At 40.2% G+C, this 13128-nt stretch overlaps 1 protein-coding gene across 10 annotated transcripts in view; it reads right to left on the bottom strand.

Moving 5' to 3' along the window:
- Window positions 1–13128, bottom strand: part of LOC117433285 (protein TANC2-like) — a 222268-nt gene that overhangs the window by 101821 nt on the left and 107319 nt on the right. The window contains exon 1 of one of the 10 annotated variants that reach the window (XM_059006731.1): window positions 8418–8552. The exons of the other annotated variants lie outside the window; for them this stretch is intronic. The gene's annotated coding sequence lies outside the window, so the exon portion shown is untranslated. Of the gene's footprint in view, window positions 1–8417; window positions 8553–13128 lie in introns of those variants that run through there. 10 annotated transcript variants of the gene reach the window in all.

Below are 13128 nucleotides of genomic sequence, written 5' to 3'. Positions count from 1 at the left end.
TAAGCACCTGTGCCTAAATATAAGATTACTAAAGCACCACCTACAGTACATGCAATGATACTACAACATCACTGTCTGTGCTGTACAGTTAAAAAAGCGAGCCCTGTTACAAGTGGGGTAAACAGAATATTGTTCACAGTGGATACTGAATAATGCAGATTGAGGTTTTTTGTGCTTCTAAAGGAAGGCACTTTGTGGCTTGGAACTTGGTTTCAGGCCACTGCATGGCACACCAGAGGAGACTTGGGGTTTGATAAAGCAAAGTTGCCTCAAACTCGGTCTCCCGGTCTCCTGGAACCAGGTTTCAAGCCACTGTTCCTGAAAAAGTGGCTATGTGTTCCCTCAGCTTTACTTATTTAGCATTGTTCATTTTTAATTCATTCAGCTGGCGGGTGCAGTTACTTATGTACTGCAGTTTTTCAGACAGCTTTTCAGGCTGTTACCACAGCAGTAATTTTGCTCAGCCCACTCATGACACATCCCCATACATATGATCAACTTCTCAGGCGGAGGTAGGCCATTTGATCACTGTAGCTGATCTCAACTGCCAGGTTTCACTGCATCATCCCAGTGAGAACTGAAACCTCCCCCACACACTCAAATACCAACTGGCTCTGAACACAATGGGGTGTCTGTTAATGGATGCTAATGGACACCCAGGCACGGACAAGAAGTGGCCTTTGTGGGTGCGGAGATCCCCCTGTGGTTTCCAATGCGCTCACTGATACGCAGTCTGTCGTGGTCAAAAGCAACACCGTGAGTCATACTGCAGAAACCCACAGAATAAAAGCTGTGGCACACTCAGGCTCACTTGGTTCAGCAGTACAGCACGGCAAGATTAGCTAAGCAGATAAAACTTTTTTTTTTTTTTTTTTTTTTTAAAGATTATATTTATTTCACTGCCTGTTAAATATCTTAACACCTTGAATGGTCAGTACTCAATTGTTGTTTCTGTGTAGGTCATCATGTGCCATGCTTAGTAACTAAAAGCCTCCTCAATGCAATTGCAGTGAATGGAGGTGAAGCATGGTGCACTGACTGCAACACTTGCATGCTTCCCCGCTTCACTCTGGGTGTTTGCAGAAGCTATGTTTGCAAGAAGAATGATCCAAGCAGAAACAGCAATAGGTGACGACACAGAACAAACATAATAGTATATTCAACATGCAGTAAATTAAACATTAGGAAAATGCTCCATCTGAACCTCTCCTTTTCTTAGTTGCCGGGTGCCAGCTGAGCCACTGATCTGTGGGGCTCAGCCAGAAAACACCTAATCCTCTTGCAGGTAAGAATCCATATATGGATTTGCACAGATTCTCAACTGAAAGATCTACAGGGGTGTGGCCTCTAAGTATGAGCTGTACTGGAATGTATAAAGTAGTGATTTGTTCAGATCCAACAGCTAGGCTACAACCCCTAAGCACAAAAAAAATGTGATTGGTTTCTAGTCCTGACCACCAACTGCCATCAGTTCTGACAGCTAGAACTACAACTCTTATACAGTTTAAACAAGAGCCTTGCTCCCAGACCTCAGCTATAACCGCAAGGCCACTTTCCACTACAAGGGCGGAGTGCCATGCTTAAAAAAAAAAACTCTGAAAAGATTAGGTGAAAGGCAAACAGAAAAATTAAATCTCCCTGAGTGCGTGGTAATTGCAGGGACCAGGCCCCCACCCCTCCCTCTGCTCCTTGATTGCCTCTGACGGCCATTTTGTTTCCAGAATTGCCTGCACTGTGCCACAGTGGCGATAGCTGCCACCTCGTTAGCACAGCAGCTCATTAAAAGCCAGGGGAGGGGGAAGCTTCTGCTTTATGGCTGATTCTATCAGGGGGTGGCAGGGCTGTTCTCGTATACCAGAGGCCTGCTTGTATTTCACAGCTACAAGTACCCACTCCCTCTCGTGACACTTTATATGCCAGCACAGGTGGCCTCTGGGTGATGGAATTGCACTAAAATCTGTAATGCCCCTGTTAAAAGTAATTTATCAAAGAGGAAAGGAGTGGGCTGTGGTCAATTCCAGCTTTGTACTTTAGCGTAAGTTAATTTACTTTAAGATAAAACTGTGTTGGGTGTATATTTGTTATGGCACAGTTCTGTAGCAATAGCCAAAAGACACTGAGACTTTTTACAGGTTGTCAATAAGAATCCTGGGGTAAACCTTCTAAATGTCAGCATTTTCTTTTAAAGCCCAAATGCAGGCAATTACACTGTGGGAACAGACGTGTTCTTCACTCATCTTTAAAAGGTGTGTTATGGAGCTCCCGAGTGGCACATCCAGTAAAAGCGCTCCTCGTGGAGTGCAGGATGTGCCCTATAGCCTGGAGAGCGCAGGATCGAATCCAGGCTATGTCATTGCCGACCGTGACCAGGGATTCCTAGGGGGCGGCACACAATTGGCCGAGCGCCGCGCGGGTAGGGAGGACTTAGGTCGGCAGGGCAATCCACGGTTCACCATGCACCAGCAACCCCTGTGGCTGATACGGTGCCTGCGGGTCTGCAGGGGAGCCATTCAGATCTGTGTTGTCCTCCGGCACTATAGGTCTGGTGGCTTCGCTGTGGATCTGCGGTGCGAAAAATGACGGACTGGCAGGAAAACATTTCGGAGGACACGTGTTTCAGTCACCGTTTCCCGAGTCACCGGGGGGTTGCAGCGGTGAACCTTTATAAACGTGTACAGTTTTAGGGGGAAAAATACTGCAGGAAATGGCTTAATTGAAGACAACAAGCTGCTTTTTTTTTTTTAAATAACTAAAGTTATCTCGTATTTACTATTTTATAAGCAGCCAGCTCCTTGCCTGCATGAATTTACACTGTAATAGGATTCCAGCGAAAATAACTAGTGCTGTTTTCTGCTCCTCTCTTCGGATTCCTTGCCAATTGTTTCATGTTAATAAATTATGCGCAGGGAGACAGTTTGGGAGAGTTTCAGTGTAGCAGCAAGTCTAAGGGATCCAGGGTCAGGGTCGATATCCCACAGCTGCCACCAAAGTGCACCACTAGAAACGAGGCATGTCTCTCTCCGTGGGCTTTTTTCTTTATAAATAACGATCTGGGGATTTATTTATAGGATGACCATCAGATGAACTAAAGGACCAGCTTCCTCAGCAAAGCTGGTGAGAGTTTCATATATTAGCCTGTGCGTCAGTTGTACATGTATTAATTACCCTTGTACAGCACTAATATATATATATATATATATATATATATATATATATATATATATATATAGAAATCTGTAATAAAATGATTCACTCAATTATCATGTAATTAGAAACACAAGATGGCATAAATGGCTGCCTCCAACCTTGAAATTAATAATGACATCTCCATGGGTCTGGAGAGCTCTCATAATGCATACCCATTCCCCAAGTTTTATATTAGCAAAGGTTGGATGGGCATGGAGACTGTGTACCCAGTTTTCAGATAAACAGGCCCCCTGTATCTTTGATTAAACAAATTCCATGCCAGTTCTGCTCTGTTTTCTACAGTATAGTTTGTCAGGGGCTGACCTGGAGGGCAGTCTCCCTAGATCACAGCAATATCACGTGCTGTCCTTTATTGTCACCTAGCGGAGCTTCTAAGGCTGGGAGCCACTGTATTTCACAGTAGTTCAGCTTGCTTCAATTTAGACCGCCACCTGAAATCACGCTGATCTACACCATCCGGAATCTGTTAGAGAGATATATAATTCTTCGCCAAAACAGCAAATTCCCCAAAGATTCCAGTACAGACCGTCTGTTTTTTTAAGTACATGGAAAACTATCAGCTTTTTCAAAGGAGATAGAAAATGAAACACTGCATCTTAATTGTTTTGAATATTTTTTCTATCTGCTAATGCATTATTTAGCAGACAGGGCAGGAGTATGCAGTATTTATGCTGCAATAAGGCAGAAGGACGCTGACTCCAGGCACTAGAAAATGACAAAAGGAGGATGTACTGAAAAGATGCATTACAAAATGAGTGACTTTCTCGATGTGTGGCCCATGCACCTCTGAAGGTCTGTTACCCTCTTTTACACAACAAGGCCACCTGTTACCACATACAAACACTATTCGTCTAGGTATACATTTTTTTTAATTTTTTTGCAACCTCGGAATAGTGGGTAAGAGTACCACTCGGGTGCACCTGCCTACATTTTTTTTTTGTAGTGTGTTGTTTCAAAAGTATCTTTTCACGTCCCAGTTCTTGCCTGTGGTTTACCAGTTGACACACACATACAAGAAAGGCATTGTTAGATATCTTCATCCACCTTCATCCATCACTGTCGGTTTTTTCTGCTCAGCGCAATTTAAATGAGAAGTTCATTTTATGATGATGTCATCTGTATGCTATAAAGGAGTGACACAAAACAATAGGAACACCTGCCAAAACACTGCCAAACAGGGACCGCCATGGCACTGATTCAACTTGGCAAGCTGTTTAAATTGTTCTGGAGGGATACGTAACCATTCCTAAATGATTAACCCATTTAATTTCTTCCAGTAATTTCGTGGGTAGAAGCCTGCAGCAAAGTCTGATCTCCAAAATCGTCATCGCTTTTAACACTGCAACATCAGTAGTCTTGGGTAACAGGGATTGAAATAAGACTCCCATTGTATAGCAGTTTGATCCATTCCTGGTTTCACTACAGGTGTAATAAAACACTCCAGAGCTTGTTGCCTATACACTGTGGCTAATCAAACTCCTGGTAAAACCTGGAATGGGTGAAACTGCTATGCAATAGGAGTCTTATTTCCATCCCTCTGTAAGAAAACACCTGCCAACCAAGAGCCTACCATCAGCCCTGAAACATGGAATCTGCTGTCTTGACTATTGTACAGCAGAGCTGTCCCTCATTTTTGGATAAAAAAAAGCCATAATGACAGCCACAGAGTTCTTAAGAGAAAATAAACCACTTTGTTTAAACACTTAAACTTAAAATTTGTGACTTCTCATTTGAATCCAATTTTTCCTATACTGACTGCTGACAATCGCAGATAGAAAAAAACAAAACAGTTTTTCTCTCTAGTGACGGAAGGGTCCTTCAGATTAATTGAGTGGTGTCAGGCATTGCACTAGTTGCCTACAACGTCAAACCACCTGAGGTTCACCAGCACTGCAATGCACGTCATCACACAAATAATCTAATCCTCTGTTTGCCTGACTGATTCAGTGTACAGAAAAGACGCATTCAAAATTCTCCGGTACGGTATTCCCAAAGCAGAATTAATTGTGAATTATTTATTGAGATATATCGCTCGTAATCATATTATTTCAGGAGGATGCACGGCTTAGCAGATACAAAATTATATTAGCAACCTGTCATTATACATCCAGAACTATAAAAACACTCAAGAGTGGAACATTTTGTAATACTAAAAGAAACTTTGTAAAATTCAGTGACAAAGTTTCAACTATAAAGTCAAAAGACATTGAGAAAGAAAATAATTTTACAAAGTAAGGTGCGACAGTAATATCCTAGTCGAACTAATTTTAGTATTACTACACATTTACCCATGTTTTATATTTATTATCTACTTATTATTCCAAGTATATAAATAGTATACATTCTCACATCTCGGCCAATCACGTTTCATTATTAAAAAAAATGAGGTCATTGTGACCTACACTGACAGCATGCGGAGTAACTTCAGGTGCAAAGTTTTATCAGCTTCAGACTAGCTGTTCATTAGTCCGACCAAGCAAATGTGCTTCAGTATGACCTACTCAGACATAAAACTTGCAAAGGCTCAAAGCATCCATACAGTATAAGGACTGTCATGTTTAGGAAACTGGGCAGAGCCCCAAATGAACTTAAGTGTTTTGGCTCGATCATTAAGTTAGGTTAAAGGTAAAAATAATATATGCAGTCAAAATATAAGAAAGTGTTAGCTGTGAATCCTTCTTCAGCAATATTGGTTGAAGTTAATCCTGTCCTACTTTTGGCAAAAGTTGATTTTAATTAGTTGAAATGTGCACAGGCATCTGGCATGCCACAAAAATGTAATATATATATATATATATATATATATATATATATATATATATATATATATATATATATCCCAAATCCAGACCCACAACCCCAACACTGATTGTTTTTGTACTTTTTTTGCCAAAACCTCTAGTGAATGCTGTCTAAAATATGACTGTATACCACAAGCCACTGTTGGAGAAGTGTATCTGCAGTTAAACGACTTTCATGACATGTAAACAAACTGGACTGTCAACAGGGCTTTCGATTAAAAGTGCCCTGAATGCTGTAAACATTTGGTTTCAGGCATTGTTGGCTTTCCAGTTTGTTAAAATAAGGGAAAAATGGGCATCTCCTTTATTTCAAAATGTATATCCCAGGAATGGAAATAAGACTTCCATTGCATTGATCCATTCCTGGTTTTACTATGAGCTTAATAAGACACACCTAATCAAGCACATATTAAAACCTGGAATGGGTGAAACTGCTATGCAATATGAGATATGAGTCTGTATTCTATAATATTTGACACCTATGGTAATTCTTTTTTAACATGTTAAAAAAACTTGTAGGACACTACACCTTTAAAACTGTTTTGGTGCACTGCATCTTTCAATGATGTTACTGCACATCTATGCAGATCCATCATACAGAAATGTATTAGTTATGCTGGCTCATGCAGGGGAGCTCAGTAGCTGACAGCTGCAGTCTCTGAAAGGTAAATGAGTCGTCTGTCTCTCAGAAGGAGAGTGCGTCCTTGTTCGGAGTCTCATCTCTTCTTCCTAATCCTCCCCACTCACACATAACAGTGTTCACTTTTTATATTCCCCCACACTGCTCTAATGCCAACCCTAGCTGATCCGAACGCCTGCACACAGCCCAGTGAAGGTTAGAAAAAAACAAGAGTGAGATAATGCATTCGCTTGAAAAGATATGCTGCCTAGAGACTGCAGGAAATTGATGTATGAAGCAGTATTTTGGACAGAGTAACTTTAAAAGGCAGTGTGATTCAGCAGCGCTGCTTTTATGGATATTTTTCAATGCTGAGGTAGTTACCACGCCTAAGTCAGTCAAGTAGTGACAAAAACTGCAGTGCATGAGTTCTGTGTGTTCGTGATTGTGTAAGTGTAGTTTGTGTTGTGTGTAGGTATGCTTAAATCAATCAATCAATCAATCAATACATAAATTGCCCTCCCTTTTAAGGTGTCATTGATTACCTTTGCCAGATAAAAAAAAGTGTGAGTGTGTGTGTGTGCGTGTATGATGTATATTTGCAGACGCTCACATACACATGTATTAAATACATTATATAACATTCCATCCAGTCACATCAACACAGTTTAGTGTATATATATATATATATATATACACACACACACACACACACACACACACACACACACACACACACACGGGACAGACAGTACAGCGGCAGAAAGACGTGAATGCTGTGTTCAGACAGTGAAGAGCTGTTTCTCCTGTTTGCCGTACTGTTCTCCCAGGACAATAACAATAAAAAAAGAGAGCTGCTTTCAACGGCTCCTGCTGCAATGCCTTTCAATGAAACTGAGATGCACGCAATCGGATTCCAGGAAGAGTTGAAAAACATGACATGTAGACACACAAACAGATGGACAGATGGACAGACACATTCTTATACTACATAACAACTGGTATCAGAAGGCAGCATTGCTGCAGATCTCCTGATCTCATGAAACAGGCAATTGTATAATGTAAGGAAAACCATTACATTACCACAGTTGCATTTAATCCTAACTGGAGGAGCCCCGTTCCGAGACCATACCAAAATACGTCCAACGACGTGCAACGCTCTTTGCTTAAGACAGGAGAAGAAACTAATGTCTGTATATCGAATGGAGCATAGAGAGATCTCTGGAGAGAGCCAGGCAAACAGAAACACAAGTACAGTACTGGAAAAGTACAGCACTTAAGACCTGAAAAGAGACAGAAAGAAACTGAGGGAGAAGGATGTTTGTTTAACAAGGTGTATACGGATGGCTAAGGTGATGGTTATAGACAAATAGATAGATGTCTGGAAGATGGAGATTTCTATCATTTTCCATTTTTCAAAAACTGATTTAAAATGACTAACATAATGATTGAGCCATGAAGAAATACACAGTAGATAGATCAATATAGATTGATCACCAAAAAAGAATATAGACAGATGACAGATTTAAGAATATGCAATTCTTTCTAGGTTGAAATCTATATTCAATCTTCATTTAATAATGATAATAAAAAAACAGACCGTGACTAATCTCCCTCAATATAGCACTTTAAATTGACACACTGTTTCTAACTGAACTCTAAACATCAGTCGATCCAGCTTCCCAGGTGGCCTTCCCAGCCGCAAGACCCCCAAATCCCCCAAACCCCAAAGTCTCAGCCGCTCCCCGAACTCCCTTTTCCTCCCCTGGTCTGTTGTAGAGTGGGCTCACCTCTGTCTCCAGCTGAACTTCAATGTTTTTCCAAAAGTGTAAATCCTGCACCATTTTGTAGTTGAAAGACAGAAGAGAATGTTGTGAGAGAAGAAGTGCAGAGAGAAGAGAGAGAGAGGTTTAGACAGATCGAGGCTCGCTGCAGTGTGAGAAGAGGAGTAGCAAAGCATCAGGTGCCGACGCAGAGACACACACGCACGCACACACACACGCTTCCCTCCCTCACTCACAGCAAAGTTAGTTAACCCTTGCCATGCTAATGCCAGGATAAGCACAGCATGCTTTTAGTGCCCGCTACACTCACAGTACATCACACACACCGCCAAACAATTCATTGAGTTGTATTAATGTATAATTTACCGACTTCCTTAGTTGTTTTTTTTATTCCACCCCTTTCATTCTCTCCATTTGCTTTCCTATCCATGTTCTCTTTCTCCAGCCAAAAACCCAGCATAGAAAAGACTGGATTGAACTGCTATTGGGGGAAAAGCTTCTCAAACACACAAACACGTAAATCAGTTTGAAAAAATCTAAAGCTTTTGCTTTGCTTTGCTTCCAGCTTCTCAACAAATATGTTCAAACAGAACCAACTCCAGGCAGGGAGACCAGGGCTTTGATCTCACTCCTGACTGATAAAATTGAATCTGATTTTCAGAATGCAGCTCCTTTTTCAGCACTCTGAGAACCAGCTCACCTAACATCCTCAATAATGCGACATCAACCTCCAATCCATCTACTTTAACTCCTTGCTTACTGTTGTGGTCAATACAGCTTGCTCAGTACCCGCATTCAGTGTTTGGATTAGTAATGAATATTAATGAATGCTTTCAGAAGGCACAGTCCTCTATATCTGCCTTCTTCCCATAGCAGACACTAGACAATGATGTTTGACATTCTAAAAGAAAGGTGACACCTTACAGCAAGCTTATTAAAAGCCAAATACTTACACCTGTCATATACAAAATACTGTATGTCATCAATATCCCATTCCAATACTCTATGTACATCAGATGTAAACATGTCAGGCAATGAATGGAACAACACATTGAAAACATATTTTACTTATGTATTGTAAATGTGTTTCTTAGAAATCACACAATACTGTACTATAAACAATATCCAGGAGTGGATCAAACTGCAATGCAACGGGAGTCTTATTTCCATGCCTGCTTTGGAGGTCAGCTTCTAGAACAATAATCAAAACATCATGAACTTATTTTGGTCCGTTTGCATCATATGCCGAGATAACGGGTGTTGAATGACTGAAACCCTGTTGTACGCAATATATCAATTTCTTAAAAGATAATATATTGAATTGAAAAAAAAGAACGCAACGCTAAGAAAACAATATATTGTAAGATTGCTGGAGACAATCAGCTTCATAATTTCCGTTCCCAATGGCGACTCAGTATCTTTTGGATCGAAAGAGATCCATCATTGCCACTGCGCTGGTAAACCGAGTGAATCTCAAAAAAGATTCCCCCGGTCTTTGACGAACCCACCCTAGCTCTAATACCAAGGGAGATTAAGTAGTTTGAGTTAGGAAAAGGTGTACTCTGCCCTAGATGTCAGGAAGAAACAAATAATAAAAGGAACAGGATAGCGATTGCAAGACAGAATTGTCTTTATAAAACATTTTCATACTTGTCATCCAAACTCCTAATTTAATATAGAAATGTCAATTCTGTAAAATAGCCCCCAGGCTAATGATGCTCACAAAAGCTAAACAGGGACAACACTGACAAAACTACAAGATGCATCTCTGTAGATTTTGACTGGTAGTGACCAGGCCTTCATGCTTCAGTTCAGAGGTCCATTAGGCTACCAATGAAGGTTAGGGAAATTAATTAAAATTAAAAATGAAATGCGGCGCAGTCAAATTGGCCAGAATGCTTCATTACAGGCAGGTAACGTAATGCAATGGTGTGATTACGCTGGCTGGGAGCAGGTGGTCAAGGTTAAAATGTGCAGCCCACGCTGTGCGATCAAGATATGAGGCACGCTTTAATCAGGGCTCTCTAAAAGAAGTAGTGTATAAAGATCACTGCCTACATGATCATGTTTGCCAATAAGATTCATATACACAGATAATTAAAATGCACTGTTCGTAATTAGAGAAGACTCACCATTAAAACTGTCTGAACTGTGCATGCATGTCTGCATGTAAATATGTGCGTCTCCATGAAGTGCCTGTTTATTTTTTAGAATTAGAAGGCTGAACATATAGAAGGTGAACTGCAGTACATTGCTAAAAATAAGCATTTATGAGAGAATTATACCAGAGGCATTAGCACAGGGTCTCTGGCAGCCTTCATACTAGCCTACACTACTGTATACAATAGCATGGGCAGCTATCCTACAGCGTGAAACCGTTTGGAGACTTTCTCGCGATTTGATTGGCTCTTGTAATGCTTACATTTGCATATCCTGATTACCCATAATCCTACAGTTACTGCTTTCTACCATCTTAACTCGAAAGCTACTCGTATTTACTTATTCTCCTGTGCTTCTCACTATTGGAAGTAGTTACACTGCACTGATGAGCCCCAAACAGGGTGAAACATATATGTAGTTACTGTGTTTGACTCTTAATATGCTGTGAATGCAGGAACCTTTTTGGCGACTTTTTTATTCGAGAGAGAGAGTGAGAGAGAATAGATGGGCTTCCGTGATTACAGGAAAATAATTCCATCTTGGGTTTATGTGACATCATAAACTACGAGACCGTTAGGTCGAGTACTTTATAAACTGTCAGGGAAACTCGAGATGGAATTATTTTCCTGTAACTCACTGAAGCCCATCTATTATTTTTTATAATACATGGATATTAGTATCTGTAATAAAAAAAGACAATAAATGGGTGTTAAGGTTCAAATTGCAAGTGAATTTAATGAATAATAAATAACGTACATTAAGTAAATATTAAAGAATCTTAAATATAATTTTCTTTTTGATAATTCAGGAATGGTGAATTCAACTGGTTAGATAATGAACTGCAAAAAAATGTGTTTCAATATGGTATGCTTTTTTTTATTGTTAGTCCTGTCAGAGTTGAAGATTTGTGTCGCTCGCTTGGTTGGTGCTCCCGTTGGTGAAGGATGATTGTAAATCTTCACAGAGACAGATTTGTTAAAAGTGCCTAAAAAACACGAATTGTGGGTGTTGTCGAGTGATTGAAATTTTGAAAGCCATTGACAGGAATGTCTTTAATTTCCCGTTCCTCTCCAGTTTCTCCGAGATACGAATGTACCAGCTTTACATCAATAATTTTTTCATTAATGAACATTTCTCTGCTGTGGGTGTTGTCGAATGATTGAAAATGAGACGGTTTGTGTTTGAAATGAAAGTGGTCTCAAGGAGTCGAATGGGTCAAAGTTCAAGTATATTTTCTTCTACAGGAATTATGACATCACTACTGTGCTATTTATTATGCCTTCTATTTCGAATTGCTCAGGATGCAAATATAATTTAAAAAAGGATAACTGCTGTGTAGCAAAAGGTGCAAAATCAAAAAGAAAAAGGTAATGCAGGTACACATTTTTTTGAATAATTGATAAAAAAAAAAAAAAAATGATATCAGGACGTTTCTGACTACAATATATATAAAAGACACAAACACACACGCATATACTGTACATATACAGTGGTTAATTTGTAAACAAATAGGTAAGGTACCTGATCTTATAATTAAGAGGCATAACGTTGTTGTTTTTTTCAAGACCTAATGTGCTGCCCTTGATTTACAGTAGCTTCTATATATGCTTCAAGTTCTCCTCTGCTTGTGGGTTTCGGGTCTTATTGTTGGTGTCTGTAGCTGCATGCCGAACTATGCCTAGCCATGTTTTAACATACATACATACATACAGTAACCCGGCCGGCACTCACGGTCGTTCGTTTGCCCCTTTTAAAGCAGTTTAGTTTCGGTGAGAAAAAACCAAGCCTATCATTTAGCAATTTTTAATTCACATTGATCAGAAGTAAAACTTTTTTTTTTTTTTTTAATTAATGTATACGTGACATGATGTTCTACAGATGGCATGGGCTGATTCTATGGTTGTATTAAAACAGGTTGATTATATGGTGGTATAACCCACCCCCCCAAAAACAGCTGTGTGTGTGTGTGTGTGTGTGTGTGTGTGTGTGTGTGTGTGTGTGTGTGTGTGTGTATATATATATATATATACACACACACACACACACACACACACACATATATACATAGAATCCCTTTAATCCAAAAAGTAGCATGCACAGAGCGGGGATCTTGTAGAAAATGTTGAGAGACACTCCTTCAGTTTGGATAAGCAGACAGATTGAATAAAGGGGTCTACTGTATTAGTGTTTTTGGCTGCACTATGACATTTCTCTCCCCCATTCTCTCGTGATGAATAGGTCTGGTCTGGCCCTGAACCATTCTGCCATTCACCCTGCTCTCTGCAGCAGCAGCTGGGCAGGGGGCCAGCATTACAGCGGTGGCAGTGGGCTTGGCTTTCCTGCCATCCACTGGAACAGCACAGAGACACAGACACTCGTAAGGAAGCACCCAGTATGAATCCCTGCCACTGCTAGCCTGGCTGTCCAGTGCTTTTGAACTATACGAGTCACACTTAATTTTGTATTTCTTTGTGGAAGGGCTGGGTAAATGGAAATAATTTTGGTCTGGTGTCTACATATATAATGATGGTAAATAAATAAAAATCTGAGAAACTGC

Source organism: Acipenser ruthenus, chromosome 33 (genome assembly GCF_902713425.1).
Source record: "Acipenser ruthenus chromosome 33, fAciRut3.2 maternal haplotype, whole genome shotgun sequence".
Classification (NCBI taxonomy): Eukaryota; Metazoa; Chordata; class Actinopteri; order Acipenseriformes; family Acipenseridae; genus Acipenser; species Acipenser ruthenus.
The sequence above is the reverse complement of the archived record's forward strand: the minus strand, read 5'-3'. Positions and strand labels throughout refer to the sequence as shown.